The sequence below is a fragment of the Protopterus annectens genome, chromosome 3.part1, assembly GCF_019279795.1.
Source record: "Protopterus annectens isolate FY-2018-M chromosome 3.part1, PAN1.0, whole genome shotgun sequence".
NCBI classification, from domain to species: Eukaryota; Metazoa; Chordata; order Ceratodontiformes; family Protopteridae; genus Protopterus; species Protopterus annectens.
The window spans coordinates 1,609,300,166-1,609,317,180 of NC_056732.1; positions in this window are offsets into that span (position 1 = coordinate 1,609,300,166).

The following is a 17,015-nucleotide window of genomic DNA, read 5'->3' on the forward strand; positions in this document are numbered from 1 at the left end:
TTTTACAAACTGTCTCACTATGTTAAAGGAGTTTAACATAGCGAGACAGTGTGAAGCAACAGAGATCTTGCGTTCTTCGTTGCTGTAAAAAAAGAGTTATAGTAATAGAAAAAGTGCGGGTGACCGGACCTTTTTCTATTACTATAACTCTGATTTACAATGTGCTCGCTGACCAATCAGCGTGCACGTATTTGAATATTAATAGGGGGTCGTTGTATAATGGTATTTAATCAACATGTGTTTTCTGAAGAATATGAACTAAGCAGCTATAATGCCTGGCATTATTAACTGACTGTAATCCTCCATGATTTACCAGAAAATGAAAAATGTTATGAAGGTCAGGTGAAAAATATGACCCAAAAGCTGTGGATAGTCTACAAAATCACAGACAGTTGAGAGCTATGCTTTAGATTATGCCATCATTATCTGGTCTGCTTTCACCAGGGATAAACTGATCTATAGTCTATAAAACTACCTTTGCAAAGATTCATGAAAATGGACTGATGGTAAAGCCTTGTATCTGTAGCTGTCCCCAGCAGAACATAACTAATTCCTAGAGGCAGTATTAAGGATTATGACACTCTGATATCTTCAAATTATTATACAATAAATTACAGAATAATTCTGAGCGCTTTGATACTTTTAACAAGCTTTTTTTCCATGTCATTAATTTAAATGAATTCTGGTGTTTAATGAAATATAACTGCATTTGCATAAGGCATAAGGCAGGCTTGCTAATTACATTGAAAGACTGATCATAATTTCTTACTGCCTTATTTTCAGATATCCTTACCTTTTGGCAACTACGTAAACAGTAATGACAACTGTAATAAAGAGAGGGATTGCACATAAAGACAGTGGTTCTTACAACGATATTTAGGAAATTTGTCTATATAACAAGTGAAAAGTAAAACCCTAACCTTAATTTTGCTGTACAGCCTTTAAAATTCTTAAGTGCCCGTTTTACTTCCTTACATCCTACAGTGAATGTAGACATAATACTCACTGGATATGTTAATATTAGTCTTTAATCATAATTGGATGTTAGTGAAACATTCCCATATAGACACAGAATTCACTAGAAGGTGTCCTCTTGCATTATTAAGCAACACAGACTCAGGCTAATGGAACCTGAGATGCAATGCTATAGCTGCAGAGAGACTAACACGTAACATCTTAGCATACCTATTTTAGTTATATTGTAGTCCATCCATACTTTACTGATGCAGTAATCCCTGTAAATGTCAATCTCTCTTTCTAGACCATCTCTCATTTGCAACTGTTTAAACAATGTGAAGGACTCCACCCATCACTTACATAACGAAGAAATATTTTATGAATCCTGTTATACAGAGCCTATTTAAAATGAGATACTGGATCCTGCAAGACTGGTTACATTAGTATGGAACATTGTCAAACCAGATCTCCAAGGGTGGGTGGGTAATACAGGAGCCAGCCCATTTAAAAACAGAGGAACAAAGCCATGTGTGTGGTCAGAACAGTCCTTCTGCATTTAAGTAATGGCAAGATATCTTTGTAATTTCAGATAATGTTTATGTATTCTAGCAATGGTAATAATAATTATACCATAATTTGTTAATTTTATAGTTCTGCTATGTTTCATTTTGTTTATTTTTATTAGTTTAGATGGTTGGAATCAAGTCCGTTTTACAGGAAACCCCATGTTATGAATAGCTAAGCTGTAGTTAGTGTTTTATTTTAGTTTTTGTTCTTTTATTTTATTTTTTCATTTTAATACAAACACATTTCATTTTGATGTGGTTGATTAAGGTGAGAAGCATTGTTCTTTGGGAATGAATGTATATGTGACTTTTGTGATGATAGTGTGCAAAGTTAAATTTTTTTTCCTTTTTCAATCAAATGTATAGGAGATGCAGCCCATTTTTGTTATCATTATTTTATTTTATTTTGTTCTACGAGTGTCCTACAGCCACGTGAGTGCTAGATGTTCAAATTGCACTGCCTTGCAGGCAGGGACTGGAGTAGCTCTTAGTCCATGTGAGCAGCTGCTATATGCAATTGTTTGCATGCTAGAGTAGGGAGTCAGGAAGTGCTCATGGGATAGCTAAGTTGGAAAGGGAAACACAGAGAAAGACTCTAGGTTTAGGGAGGGCAGAGGGATTTTAGGATTAGAGAGTGACTGGGAGTTTAGGTTTAGGGTTGGGAGGGGGGTTTTAGGTTTAGGGAGCGATCATTTTTTTAAGCCTAGCCAATTTCAATTTCAAAGGTAAGACTCACATCCTGTACCTTGTGTCTGTGGGTAAACAACTTAACAATTATGCCAACCCCAACCCTGAATAGGTTCTTAGTTACTAGGCCTGCAGTGAAGGAGACCATCGAGGGGCTTAGCTGACATTCCCAGTTGCCCTTGGCTACTGTCTGGTTAAACAACTTGCTTAAGATCACACAGCAGGCAGACAAGAGCTGGCAAAATCAAGCTATGTACCACAGAAGTCATAGCTCACAACCTTAACCTTCAGCACCAATTGCCAGACAGATTTAGGGAAGGGAGGGGGATTTTAGGTTTAAGGAGCAATTTGTACATTAGGTTTAGGGAGGGGAGGGGAGTTTAGATTTAGAGAGCAATTGTCAGTTTACGTTTATCAACTGGATGGGAGTTTTTAAGGTTCTGGTTGGGCTAGAAAAGACTGGACTTTGTGAAGAATGCTTAGTTAAGGGACACAAGTAAATGGGAGGTAGAACACTTGCCAAAATAAGTGAGCAGCAGCAAGAGTGTACATCTCAAGTAAATGTGTCTTGAGCACATGTAACAGACATTTGTTCTATTGATTACTTTAAAAATAAACGTAGTTTGTTTTGTGCTTTAAGTTTATTTTATGTGTGCTAGCTTGTTTCGGAGTTTTGTGTGAGATTATGTTTTACAAGGGCAGTGTATGAATTTTAGTTATTATCATATAACAAACAATATGGGAGGACTGGATATTTTAGTAGGGCTGGTGATGTCACAAGCATGTAGGTGAATTGCTGATGATGTCTCAAGGATGTATATATATTTTTGATTATACATCAGAAAGTGTAGATTAAAGAAAATCTAGATGGAGTACCAAATGTTTTTTGTTCTACTATGTGTGAACCTATTTTCAGTAGTCTGTTTACTCTCTACTTATTAGACATTATGATCCCTTTACTCTACATACCCTACTACACTTTATAGCACTATGTTGTACTCCAACACATTCACATCATAAATATTTGCAGTACACAAGTGGCACACAGAGTTATTTTACTTCTCACTGAAAATTAAACCTGTTCAAATACTATACCCTTTTATTAATGGGTACCTTCTTGTTATTTTCTGCATTTAGCATTTGTCTTAGTTCTTCTTCAGACCTGCTTATGGGTTGATTGTGTGTGTGTGTGTGTGTGTGTGTGTGTGTGTGTGTGTGTGTGTGTATGTGTGTGTGTGTGTGTGTGTGTATATTTAAGCTAGGCATTCTACTTTATATCATTTGTATATTTAATCAGCTTGTATCATACTGTAGGAACAACTTTGTAAAGTATTTAATCTGTATGTTTTGTACTTTGGTGCAATTTTTTGTAATATGTCAGCATCTTATTGTAATTTGTATTTAGTGTGTAGCAAGGAGACTTTGAAGAGGACACACCTGACAAGTGTTTCTCACTAGTTTATATTTGCTATGATAATAGATGTGATGATAGGAGATACTGCCAGCTATGCCAGGAGAAGTAGGGCAGTGGATGTGTAACATATGCTAGCACAGCTAGCTGGAATTTGTAAAGAATTATATGTCATTTGTGCATTAAACTGATTTGTACAGATGCTTGTTTAAAATATATTTGCAACAATATATCAACAGTGTGCCCTGCTGGAAAGAAAATAAATGCACATGAACTACTGAAATGGAATTGAATGTATATGTTTTAACAGAGGATACTGGAAGGGAAGAGGTTAATCACAGCCCAGCTGTAGCAAACTTTGAAAAATAGTTGAAATTAAATTATTTCATGGGCTAAGCCATAAAGGTGTTATCACACAATTCTGAATGGAGCCAGAGATTCAATTTCTGTTCTAGAGAATAGTTTGCAGCTCCTGTAGGAAGAGTGGAATGGTTTTATTGTTTTAAGGCTTCCTGATGTTTTAATAAAACTTAGCTAAAGGTCTGGTGTGTATTGTAGCACATAGGTGCTAAACCATGGCGGCATCTTGTGATGGGGGAATAGTGCAGGAAGCAGTCAGATGACCAGATTTATGTGATGTCATTCTGCAAGCCAGAAATAATATTTAGATATTAGTAGGAGATTTCTCTCATTATTCTGTATTCTGTCTTGGATCTAACAACAAGGACCAGTCACCCAGGGATTGCAAATCTCTAAATCAGTTCAGAAAATAGAGTGAGAATAGTCAAGTATTGTTTTTCTGTAACTGTGTGAATCTTTCCAGCTGTGTTATTTTAAATATTTCTTGTGACTGAAACTTTGGTGTTTACTGTAAATAGATATTTAGTATTTTTCTGTTCTTTTATTATTTATAATTGAATATATTTAAACTTCATATTGTGTCTGTTTTTTTTAGAAAATGTTTATGTTTTGAGAGCATTTGCATATATTTAGTTGGTAATAACTCTGGCTACTCCTGAAAGCCTTGCTGCTAGTCAAACTACCATTTGTATTAGTATTAATTGTACACAGTATAAATTGGTACCCTTGTAAGAGCCTTAACGTAGCTGGCAGGAGTTCTGGTGGCAGTGCTAACTACCTTATAGCCTGGACTGAATGGGGAACATCAGGTGAATCTCAGCCTTTCCCATGTGTGTGTGTGTGTGTGTGTGTGTGTGTGTGTGTGTGTGTGTGCTTCCATGTGTGTATGTGTGTGTGTGTGTGTGTGTGTGTGTGTGTGTGTGTGTGTGTGTGTGTGTGTAAGTCAGATCTCAAGGAATGTGCTTGGAAAAGAGACACAAGGCACTAGTTTTACAGATAGTGTGCTGGAGGACTTGTCTTGGAACCCTGGCTAAGGACTCAACTGCAAAGCTGTGGCAGTGGGGAGTCATACTGGGGGTCTGGAGAGAGAAAGAGAGGAACCAGCCTCAGACTGTGTTCCCTGTGTGCTCTTAAGGGAAATTGTGCTTGATGCGGAGAGGTCTGTATCAGCAAATACTGAGTGTATCCACTTGTATTCCAAGTGAACATTCCTCTCCAGTGTCAGTGGTGAGGATTCAGGCTCCTTGATTATTGTCCCAGAGTGGGGACATCACAATAGAGACAGTCCATATTCCATTCCATGAAGGCCTAACATAACATGTATAGGTAAGCATGCACATTTTTGAAATCACAGATTTATTACAAATATTCATAATCTTGTGAGGTACCTTGCCCTGTGCATAAATGGTTTGGGGATTGAATTGCAGAGTTCCTTCTGTCTGTAAGTAACTCTCCAACAAATTGTGAATAATGCCAAAAAAGAAAACAGTATATCTATTTCTGAAATACATTTCTTTTATAAGTTAACCCAAATGAGTAGTGGTGTGTTATGTCAAGAAACTCTTTTTGCTGGGGCGTGGCTAGGATGTAGACTGGTTGGCAGCATCTTTTCCCAGCTCTGCACTCAAAAGATATTTCTGACAGGAATTTTTAAAAACTAGATATTGTAGACAAACCTATTTTGTTGAATTACTTCTACTAATATCACTAGAAGTCTACAGTGCAAAAAATGTGGCTTTAAACATTATTTTTCCTGTCAAAAACCAAGAAGGAAGGTATCTGAATCTACTGAAAATGAGCTTTTCTAAGCATACCACACAGGACCAGATGATGAAAAAGGAGATACAGTCTTTATTAAATGCTATATAAGACTTGTCAGTGAAATTTGACAAAATGAATATTAAACTGGACACTTTTGAGGAGAGATCTACAAAACAAATACAGCAACTACAAGAAATAATGACGCAACAGAAGTCTCAAATAGCTGACATAGAGAGATCCTTAAATGATACTGAGGGAAGACTCTCAGAACAAGATCTTCAGCTACATTTTTATCACAACAAAATGCTTCATTACAAAATAAAATAGAGGATCTAGAGAACAGGTCCAGACGAAATAACCTTCACATCTATGGGCTACCAGAGAAAACAGAGGGAGATAACATGGTGACTTTCCTTACTACCTGGTTACCAGAAGTTTTAAAATTGCCTGAAGCTCTTTCTTATGGAATTGAAAGAGCCCACAGATCCTTAAGAGCTGCTTCATCAACCATCAAATCAAAAAATCACCCGAGATCAATAATGTAAAGTTTTTTTCATCATAGGACAAGGAACTTATTTTAAAAACAGCATGGTCAACTTCTCCAGTTAAATACAAAGACAACATAATCAGATGTGATAATGATTATTCTGCTGGAGTTATAACTGCAAGAAAAGAATGTCTCCCTCTGATAAAGGAATTGAAAAAAAGACAACTTAAGACACTTGCTGTTCCCTGCAAGAATAAAAATATTTTTTACTGAAGGTCCTAAAACTTTTGACACTCTGCAAGCAACAGTTTCTTATCTTTCAGCTAATAAAACCTTGGATAATGTGGAAGAAATGGATTTCTCCCAATTTGGGGTTAAGCGTCACTTAGAAAAAAATGAATGGAGCACTGCTGACAAGAAGAAGAAGAAACGATAAAAGACGTATGAAAAACACAAACATTGTCTTCTATTTGCTCTGTAAGGCAAAAAAGTTCTTTGAAAGCATTCATGCTTTACACGTGTCAGTCTTTGAAACAATATAAATACAAGATAAGCAGGACATTTTATAACTAAAGGAAACAACCTTAAAGAAAGCAAGGTAACATATCTTTCTCTATTACAGTGTAAATACTTACAGTCATGATTTTTCTAACTCTAAATGATGTTTAGATAGTTAATTTATAAATTACCTGCCTTTTACTACTAGTATAGAATATGATGTATTTACACTGACAGATTAATGTGGTGTGTTTAAATGAGCATGATTCCTTTTTATATTATTTACACTAAGCTGCATAAAATATCTAAACTGATGTATTTAATACACATAATAATATATAAAAACTGATAATAATAACTGTCAAAAAGTGCCTTGAAAAGTAATTATCTATTCTTTGATGCTAAAAGTGCCTTTTTGACTAACAAACAACTGTTTGGCTTGTATATCTGCCCTTAATGTTAAGAAAACTAATAGAAGTTTAATGAGCTGGTGTTCAGTTTAAAAAAAGCCCTAAAAACTTCACTTACTTTGTTTTTGTCTTCCCGCCATGGTCACGAGCTGGGAACTCTTATTTTACCACCCCTGAATGAAGGTTCTTCAGTTAGAATCCATTACAGTGTGTTAAACCTTCTAACAGCACAAAATGAAAGTAAACAGTCATGAGTGATGTCAGCACAAAAACAAGACAGTATGGGTGTGGTGTCAGCTCCTAAGCTACTTAAAGTAACCAGCACACTATTTATGAGATGGCAAAGTACTTTTGCAGTTTTAACAAATATTAAAAGTACACTGAAGTACCTAATGAATTTAGAAGGTATCAACACATACATGACGTTTTATTATATTGTAATATTTGTTATTCATTTTGAATTGTACACATAAACAGCACACAAAGCTTAAAAAGAAGTATATCACTTGGAAGAAACTGTATGAATAGATAACACATACAGACTTTACTATAATCTTTTCTGATAAGATCACCCACGTAAATTACTATAATTTAACTTAATTTTATAAAAAATTAATATATTTACGTCCTTGACTGGAACTATATAACATATTTGTAAACACACTGCAGCTAGTGTACTCAACCTTAAGGATAGTAAGTCAATTAAGGTTCATGAATGTAGCTATGTGTTATTAGGCATTTTAAGGGTAAAAAGGAGTTGCTGTTTAATTATCAAGATACTCTGTAAATATTAAATTGTTCAAGTAGCACAATCATTAAGCAGTAATGAGCAAGAAAAAATCTCAGACTTGCTTATGATATTGTTTTTTTTATATATATATATATATATATATATATATATATATATATATATATATATATATATATATATAGGAAATAACTGCTGAATTATAAGTATGCTTTTATTAAAGGCAAGTTATATTAATATTGAACATCCTCACTGAAAATGAATGGCTGTTTAGAGACACAGTAACTCCCATTATATAACCAAGGCTAAAGAGATTGTCTTGTATGTCTAAATTGATCAGCCTTGAACCTTAGATTGCAAATAGACATGCAACATACTTTTACTTATAATACTGAATATATATTATATAACATCACAAACGCTAAAGCCATTGTCAGCTACATCTCATATCAATCAGCATTAAAATATGATTTGAATAGCATAGGCATTTACTAACATATTGCTGTTGGTACCTGATATGCATATAAGTAACAAGTCTAATTTCTGTCTATGAAAGTAAATACCAGGCTGTGTGCATTTGTTAATTATGAAACAAGAGCGTGCTATCTATTCTTTTTAATATTCTGTAGGTATGTACTTGTTAGAGACACACACATGCTGCAAAGCTACTAGTTATTGCATATTCATTAGTATATTTCTGACTGCAGTGTTATAAATATATGGTGTGGACCACTTGAGTTGAGAATATGTCTCTATATTGGGCATGTTCTCTGTTTGAACGTTGTATATTATCTATAATATGATATGGAGTACCCTCACTAAATTTAAAGAAGCCACAATAGAGACAAATATTTATTAAAAATGGAGAATAGAAGGATGAAGAGAAAAATGAAGGAAAATGGTTGATGGTCATATAAGGTTATCTTTTCCTGTGTATGTAGAAGAGTTGACAGTAATAAGAACCAAACAATTGTGTTATAGTATATTTAAAGCCTACTTTGCTTCTCATATTTTCCAACCTTACAGTTATAACGCTGCAGATAAATCCTGGAATATCATAAGGAGTATGGGTTGCTATTTGACATATGACATATGTGGTACACTAGCGATGAAATATGCCAGTGGCACTAATAATTATATAGGAATTGCTAAGAAATATAGTCTTAAACTATATAATACCAATGCCAAAAACAAATTAGTAGCATTCATACCACTAAAATATGACTTTTTGAATTAAAAGAAAACTATAAGATTACTGATAAATGGCAATACAAATGTAACGTTATACTCATTGTTACAGATACTTTCTGATTTAATCAACTTGTGGCATGGTTAACTGATGCATATAATGCTTAACATTTTTTTATGTATGTATGCATATACGTGTGTATGTATGTATGTGTGTATATATATATATATATATATATATATATATATATATATATATATATATATATATCTATGTGTGTGTGTGTGTGTGTGTGTGTGTGTGTATGTGTATGTATGTATATGTATATATAGGTAGACCATTACAATAAATTTGATACCTATGAATGCCACTCACACTATAAGGGAGATAGACAGCAAGCATATTATTTTTAAGATGCATAACTGTTATTGCTACACAAAAGATATATTCAAATAAAAGATTTTCCTTTACAATTTAAACAAAACCAAATAGTTAAGTATTAAATCTATGTATAGTTGTGTTGCCTTAGTGTTTTATAAAATATTAAAAATAGATAAAGACTGTATTTAAGTAATCTGTAAAGACAGATACATGTATACTTAAAATATATATAAGATACTTTTCATTATAAAACTACCATATGGTGGGGCCGGGGGAGGATGCTGAAATGCAGACTTAGAGAGATCGCTTGAATGAATAGATCATTCAAGGATGAGATGTTTTTTCTCATGGAGGGGTTTGGTGGTTGTTTATCTTATATTGTTCTCAGTTATGATCTTGTAATTTACTTTTATTGGGTGTCTATAATCTATTGTAATACTGTTGGAAGAAGAAAGAACAAGTCATTCTCTTCATGTACAAGCTGCAATAGGGGAAGTCTTTATAGATATTTAAAGCTATGTGAAGCACAACTAGTATTTTTACAGGAAACACACCTTACACAGGAAGACATAAATAAAATAAACAATAAAAATTATACAATACTAGTAAGTTCCACCTATAATCAGAAGTGAAGGGGAGTAGCAATTTTGTGGAAAAACACTACTTTAATGCCTAAAATCATAAACACATTCCATGACAACTCAGGAATGTTTTGTCTAGTGACAATATCTATCAATGACATGATATATACATTAGTGAATATTTATTGGATACCAGGACTAGGTGTTAGAGTGGCCAAACAACACTTAGAAGACATTGTACAATATACCAAAGGCAATTTAGTCATAGCTGGAGATTTCAATTGCATTATAAAAGTAACTGACACAAATACTAAAACTACACGTAAGAGATCACCTTTAACAAAGCTGTTATCTGAGTTTGTTGAAACTTTTAATATAGTTGACATAAATGAGTATGCTATCCCAGATTCACTATTCTTTACACATTTTTCCCATAGACATAATACATACTCTAAAATAGATAGCGTGTACATAACAAAGGATTTAACCTCTAAATTAAATAAAGTCAAGACAATTTCATGCCCATTTTCGGACCATAACACCATAACGTTTGAGATAGACTTATGTTTCAAGAGAAGGATATCAGTAACAAGAATACCATCTTACATAACAAATCTCAAAGATTTTAAGGAATTTTATATTAAAGAGACACAAACATTCCTAGATATCAATCTTACAAAAGATGTATCTGAAATATATATATGGGATGCATTGAAAGCATACCTATATGGAAGAGCGGTGGGATGGTATAAAAATAAACAAAATCAGTGGAATAAGGAATTAATGGAATTACAGTCAAAAGTAGTTAATTTAAAGCTTGATATTCAAAATGGAAACACCAACTTACTAAAAGAACAAGAAGATACTAATAAAAAATACTCAGAGATGCCACACCACAAAACAATGATTAACTTAGAAAAAAATTAAACAATGTTACTATTCAATGAACCCTAAAAAACAACGAAGAATAGCAAATAGGACTAAAAAGATTATTAAAACAAATCAAATCAAGGAAATACATAATATAGAAACCAAAAAGAATGTATCTGATTTAGAAGGAATACTAGAAGCTTTTAGGCAATTTTTTCATAAACTTAATAATCAAAATAAGAAAACAGAAACACATTCAGTATTGAAAGCTTTTCTCAAAAACAATGTTAAAGTTAGGTTATTACAGGAGCAGGTACAACTAATAGATAAACAAATAACAATGACAGAATTTAAAGCTGAAGTAAATAAGCTAAAATTAAACAAAGCTCCAGGTATAGATAATATCACCCCAGAAATGTTTAAATTACTATAAAATGAGGCTTTGCTGTTGTTATTGAATGTCTTTCCATCAGTTAAAAATGGTAAAGCCATTCCTCCTTGGAAGTACATATTAATATCACCAATTCTGAAACAAAATAAAGATCCCAGTGAATGTTCATCATACAGCCCCATTTCACTTCTTAATATAGATTATAAAATTTTTATGGCAATACATGCTGCTCGAATAAACCAATTACTACCACTTTTGATAGAGGAGGATCAAACAGGTTTTATAAAAGATAGGAACACTTATGACAACATTAAAAGAATTCTTTCCTTAATTGATTATATAAATGTCACAAAAAACAAAATGAATGTTATTAGCTTAGACATAAATAACGCATTTAATTCAGTGAACTGGGATTATCTGTGGTTAGTTTTAGAAGAATATGGCTTCTCAAACAACTTCACTTTGTTAATAAAATCATTATATGAAAAATCATTGGCTTATATAAAACTGGGATCTTGTCTGTCTAAATCTATTAAAATAACTAAGGGCACAAAACAAGGCTGCCCTCTTTCTCCATTATTGTTTGCGCTAGTCATTGAACCCTTAGCAAATAATAGACTTATGGATACAAATATTGAAGGAATACAACTAGACAACAGCCTAGAGCTTAAAATTCAACTTTTTGCTGATGATATTTTAATTACCTTAAAAAAATAATAATAGCAGTTTAAAAGCATTATGGGACTCAATTCAAAACTTTCAAAACTTTTCAAGTCTTAAATTTAATGAGAACAAAAACAAATGTATTGCTTATCAATACTAATAAAAACGATCTAAATAAAAAATACCATAAATATATCTCTACCAATAATATAATTAAATACTTGGGAATTATAATAACTAACAACCTAGATACTACAATTGAAACAAATTATAAAGAGACCTTAAATAATATTAAAAATCTAATACAAAGATGGAATAAATTCTTCTTTTCAATGGAAGAAAGGCTTTATATAATTAAAATGATAATATTTCCAAAAATTCTTTATGTCATACAAGCTTATTCTTTGCCACCAGCTAAATCGCACCTAAAACAATTAAATGATTTAATGGTAAGATTCCTATGGAATCCAAAAAAAAAAAACAAGGATAGCTATGAAGTATCATCTAGATGATTGGGATATAGGTGGCATAGGTTTACCAGACATAGAAATATATTTGCATTCATCCATTATTAAAACAATATCATTATGGCTAAATACAAAATATACATCAAAATGGAAGCTAGTTCATGAGAGAATCTGGTTAAAATCAGGATTTGTAGTAGCAAATAAGTATACAGATTTCATACCAAACAATTTTCTATGGCTGATGAAGGGATATATGATGATACATAAGAATAAAAATATAAGTTCCAAATACATTACTTATACATTAAAAAATGTCCAAAATCTTATTAATAGCAATCCTGATATTAAAGCATGGTCATTTCTTTTATATCCAGTAGCGTACACACAAGGTAATATAATAACATTTAATATGGAAGTAGTCAACATGCTTAAAGAAAAGGGATTAATATATTGGCATCAATTGCTAAACTCTGGAAAACCTCTGACAATAGACCAGATTAAACAGAAATTAAATATGGAAGATAGTTCGTGGTTACATGTACAAGAATTAAGACAGTATATATTAAGCAAACAAGAAACAATGCAACCATCAATAAGACAAAATGTTCATAACCTTATAGAACATATAATATTACTAATGAATCAACCCATTACTGGAAAGGGATACTTATCATCTATTTATAAAACAAACAAAAAAAATGCATAATAATGACAAATATGGAATTATTATAGATCAGTTAATGGACATGTGCCAAATGACAGCGATAAAAAACTAATTCTTCTCTCTCTAAAGCAGACATCACTTTCATTACATTGGAGACTTTTTACATGGCAATTCATACACAGATCTTATGTAACCCCTCATAAAATGGAACTTATGTTTAAGAAAAATATTGGCTGCTGGAGATGTGATTTATCAATAAAAGCAGACTGGCAACATATGTTCTACAAATGCCATTTGATTAAACCGTATTGGGATAAAATAAATTATTTTCTGCAAATGGTATTCAATGATAAATTCCAGATTTCCAAATGTATTATTTTGTTTAATGCACCTGTACCCGACTGTGTGCCAAGAACAAAATATGTAATCTTATGGACTCTCCTAGCTATTGCAAGGAAGAACATTACATCAAACTGGAAATCCAAAGCTTTTCCAACTTTTAAGCAATTCATGAATATGGTGTCAGCAGTATCGCAATTGGAAATGAACACTATTAAAGTAAGAACTGAAAGAACTACATCATTATACGTAGCGTGGCAAAAAGTAACTGACATACTGGAGAATAATGACTGCAGCAGATTATAATCAGGAAACAATTGTATAGAAAGTCAATTATATGTCAACAATAGACACCCTTGTAAATACTTTATTTTGGTTTTAATGTTTGATATCTGTTTAGAGGTTTTAGCCTACCTTTTCAAATAATTTGTAAATACTTCATTGTCATAAATAACCTGCATTCATGTTTTCTTGTTTTTGGAAATGAATAAAAATATTTAAAAAAAAAAAAAGAAACTCTTTTTGCTGAGATTCACTTTGCCAAACTGTCTGTAGTATTAGAACAGCATGTAGCACACAGAAAATGATGTATATAATATACAACTGTAAATGAGCACATTTTAAGGGTCTATATTAGATGAACAAATGATCAAAATGTCGAATACAACATGCTCGACACACTATGATCGAACGTTTATCTAATCGAACCCTTAAAATAACGAAAACTGGAGTTCCGAAAAGTTTCGTTTGTCCCACACCTTCCCTACATTAACATGCAATGGACACACATACAACTAATGCACATAAACCCATACATTCTCACATCATTCAACAACATTCAAACCTAAACACACTTTTCTACTTTTAAAAGAAAATGGGGGGCTTCACCCCCCACCCCCCCTAACTATGTATACCAACTCCGAGATCGCTCCATATTGGGGAAAGGGCAATTAACTAGTAATCACAACACACACAAGTACATAATTCACTTACCTAGCCATTCCAGACAGTATAGCGTCCTTATGTCACAAGCTACACTGACCACCAGGGCCAACTAAAACTTTTTGGAACTCCGATTTTCGTCTTTTTCAGTCTTCAAATAGATGAACGATCGATCAAAGTGTTTCGAGCATGTTGTACTCGACATTTTGATTGTTCATTTATTTAATAGGAACCCCATTTTAAGCACACAGCTATCTGCAGGTATAAATGTTGTGTTATGCGGCTCAGTCAGGGTTACATGATAGAAGCATTGCTATAGTATCAAGTTAAAAAAGTATGTTATGGTGAAAGAAGAAATGTGTGGGGAACACAACACAAAATAGAGGACACCACCAGAAGTGCATGAGATAGAAGCATATACATTTGGAGGGGAGGATGCAAGTAGAGGAACCCACAGTAGGGACATGGTATAGGAGAGACTGAGGGGATAGGGAAAGATAGTTTTGTGGGGGTGAGACCCGGTTTTTATTTTAAGAAGATAAGGGTGAGCTGAGGAAAATAAGATTCAAGGTGAAAGATAAAAGCATATCATGTAAGGCAGCACAATGCAAACAGCTGCAGCAAATTAGACAAACAGGTATTGGCTTGATACAAATGGAAATGCAAAGCCAAGAAGGTAAGCATGAAAAGAGGATGATCAGGATAAAGAAACAAATCAATGATCAGTTAGAACAAATCAGCATAAATATATGCCTTTTTCCATTTAGTACTGATAGTACTTAACACTTCCATTAATTAATTGTTAACTGGGAAAACTCTGATTTTGGAAATGATCTATATTGGTTGGTATAGCCATTGATGTATTTTTTTTTCATTTTTAGAAGTTTTTAACTTAATGATTATAAATGATTTTTAAGGAGAACTATGTGGCTTTGTGGCATATGTCAGAGCTACATATGTTCATAGGTTCATAGGTAGATACTAGGCTATCTGCCCTAGGGCTTTTATAAGCCTAGCCAGAGTGTATTTGGCTTCCGCCTCCCTATTAGATTAGCCTACTGTGCCTCTGTAAAGTAGGTCACAGAAGGTACCCTTTTAAGATTAGTTTACTGTGCCTCTGTCTAGCAGGGACACAGGAGAGATCCCAGGGAGAATTTGCGATTTCCCATCCACACGTCCAAATTTCGCTTGAAGAAGGTCAGCGAGGGGCTATGTCTAACATGAATAGGGATTCTATTCCAGAGTGAGTGGAGCCTTTGGGAAATGAATCTGTCCCTCCAGCATGTCATATTTATTTTTGTGCTGAGGTTTAGGTCCCTGGAGCATGTAGCTCTAAGGGACCTGGATTTTTTGAGGTGGAGCATATCCATTAATTCTGGGTTTGACATGGCTTTGTACGTCAGGCATAGATCGCCTCTGAGTAGGTGGTAAGCAACCGAGTAGAGCTGGAGTTTCTTTAGTCGAGCTGCATAGGACATCTGTTTGTAGCCCATGATCCTCTTGGTGAGGTACTTTTGGGGTCTCTCCAGTTGCTGCAGGTGTCGGGTAAGGTACATCCCAAAAGGGGAATTGTATTAAATTATGGGCCTGATGAGTGACGAGTAGAGGGGCACAATGACCTCTCTTGATCTAGATGCGAACCCTTTCGTGATAAGGTGGGCTATATAGAAGGTCTTTCTAACCACTTTGGCAACGTGATTATCAAAGGAGAGATTACTATCTACGTTGGTCCCCAAATCTCTAATTACTTCTTCCGTACTTAATGGATTACCACCTATGTGGTAATTTGTGGGCACCTTGTTTTTCCCAAAGGGGATGACTATGTACTTTTTAGCATTTAGCTTGAGGCCGTGGCTCTGGCACCAAGCATCCATCTCTGTGAGACCCTTTTGGAGGATGCTTGTGTCAGCTGGAGATTCGATTATGGCCCCCAGTTTGCAGTCATCTGCGAACTTTGTCAGCCATAATCCCCCTGTGTTAGCCTGAACCTCAGAGAAGTATATACCGAACAAGAGAGGTCCCAGAACTGAGCCCTGTGGGACACCACTTGTAACTGGTTTGGATTTGGATATGACACCTGCGATTCTGACCATGTGGGTTCTATCTCTGAGCCAGTTTGCAACCCATCTTGTGATATAGGGGTTAATATTTAAGCTGGTAAGCTTATTTATGATGCCCGAGTGGGGTATTGTGTCAAAGGCTTTTGCGAGGTTCAGGTAGGCTGTGTGGACTACCTTGCCCTCATCTATGGCTTTGGTAACTGTTTCAAAGAAATCAACTAGGTTTAAGAGGCAAGATCTGCCCTTAACAAAGCCAAATTGGGTAGGGTACAGTGTGTGGAGGCTCCCAATGTCTTTGTTTATGAGTTCCATGATAATACGCTCCATAGCTTTACAGACCAGACTAGTCAGGCTTATGGGGCGATAGTTTCCGGGGTCCATTGTGGCACCACCTTTGTGGAGTGGGACCACTGTAGCTGTATCCCATTCTTTGGGTACATATCCTGTAGTAAGGCTAAGTTTTAACAGTGACTTAATGTGAGGGTTCAGTTCTTCTTGGAGCTCATGTAAGACACAGCCTGGGACACCGTCTGGTCCCATAGATGCTGTGTTTTTTGCTTTGGAGAGGGCAGCTTTCACCTGT